The following is a 2,085-nucleotide window of genomic DNA, read 5'->3' on the forward strand; positions in this document are numbered from 1 at the left end:
AACCTACCAAGATATCCGAGCCATTAAGGCCTTAAAAAGAATAAGGGAGCCAAGAAACACCGTAGGAGCCTTAGAAAGGATTACACGAAGGTTGCTTTTGTTTCACCAAGCAATAGGTGGCCTTCAAGAGGCTAAAAAAATAATGCTAAGATCAACAGAACAATATGTATTAGTGATTAGGTTGTTTAAAGATTTCCATCCTGTAATAGCAGCCTTAGAAGAAATATGGGAAGAAATGAATGATGAGGATGAATCACCATTAGCAATGAGATACTATTTCCTCTTAGTTAGGTTCACCGCAAAATTTGAATTTCAATTCACCAAGGAGCAAAAGAATAGGATTCTCACAAACCTTCCTAGAGGGCATTTTGATGCTCATGATAATGATGACTATGAGGCTATAGATGATGATATGTTAGATGACGGATCGGATGTAGAAGATCCCGATTTTTAGATTAGTAGTTTTTATTTGTTTTATTTACTTTTATGTTATGATTGTAATAAGTGAAATTGTTTTTCCAAATGAATAAACATGCTATTTGAATATCATGTGTAAGTTTGATTCTTTTTTTCACAATCATAATAAATAATAAATAAAATGAATAATGACTGAGTTCGGTGAGGGTGGATACAAATCAATGAACCTGGTTTCCTTATTGAGAGTTAGGGGGCCTTAGTAGTGGGAACGATTTTACTGATCCCAGCCCTCCCTCAATATGGTTAACTTTGGAACAAAGATAAGTTTCGAGCCTGAGAATTAAGTCATATAGGATGATTAGAAACACACTTAGAAAATAAAGATGACTTGTTTTTCTAAGTATAGAAACCCACTCTAATAATAAATAAAGACATATATAATTTTTCATAAAAAGTCATAATAAATAGGTCCGAGATATGTTTGTTTTAGAATAAGTTTTTGCCTTAGAGCCTATTAGGAAAAAGTTCTAACATGTTTCTTTTAACTGTTAGAACTCTGCTACGATGTCTCTCCGAAGATCTGCTCGCACCAACGAAAACGCTTCCAACGATGTTCCAGCGACCAATGCGGTCCCTACCGTTCGCCGAAGGAGAGTGCGTGTTACTGCTCGCCGCAACGCGCCGGCACAGCCAGCTGACAACACTGCAGAGATTGCCAGACTGCGACAACAAGTTGAGGAACTTCTGCAGGAACAACGCCAACAGGCTCAATCTCAGCCTCAGCCTCCGCCACAGCCGCAGCCGCAGCCGCAGCCGCAGCCACAGCCAATGGCCCCAGTACCCCAACAAGTTGGTCCGTATGGGGGATGGCCTATGACGAACTACGCTCCTTATCCTGTACAGCATATGGAGCCAGTGTACGAGAGGTTCCGCAAGCAGCACGCTCCGAACTTCGAAGGGACTACGGACCCCTTTGAAGCAGAAGAATGGCTAAGGAATGTGGAGCCGATCCTAGCCCACATGAACCTCAATAATGCTGACCGCATATCCTGCGTCTCATCTTTACTCAAGAAAGATGCCAGGATATGGTGGGATTTGGTCCAGCAATCCCACGATGCTGCCACTATGACGTGGACCCGATTTGTGGAGCTCTTCCACAAGAAGTACTACAATTCAGCAGTGCTTGCTACGAGAGTTGAGGAGTTCACCAATCTGAAGCAAGGGAACTTAACAGTGGCGGAATATGCTCGTCAGTTCGATCGCTTAGCGAAGTTCGCAGCAGAGTTGGTTCCAACCGAATATCTAAGGGTGAACAAGTTTGTTAGAGGACTTCGCCCGAAGATCGAGATGGGGGTTAAACTAGCAAACCCGGGAAACACTTCATATGCCGACGTTCTTGAGACGGCAATTGAAGTAGAAAGGTTGCAAGCCAACGTGAGCAAAGAAGAAGCCAGCAAGCCGGAACCTAGGCAGCAGAGCCAACCTCAGGCCAGTCGGAACAGCAATCAGTCTACCAATAGCGGCAACAGTCAGTCCAACAACAACGGCAACGGACATAAAAGAAGGCATCCTGACAACAGGCAAGTTGACAACAACAAAAGGGCACGACCAAATAATGGGGGAAACAAGTCGGGGTACGTGGAATACCCGCCATGTGCCAAATGTCAG

This window comes from Humulus lupulus, chromosome 5, assembly GCF_963169125.1.
Source record: "Humulus lupulus chromosome 5, drHumLupu1.1, whole genome shotgun sequence".
In the NCBI taxonomy this organism is placed as follows: Eukaryota; Viridiplantae; Streptophyta; class Magnoliopsida; order Rosales; family Cannabaceae; genus Humulus; species Humulus lupulus.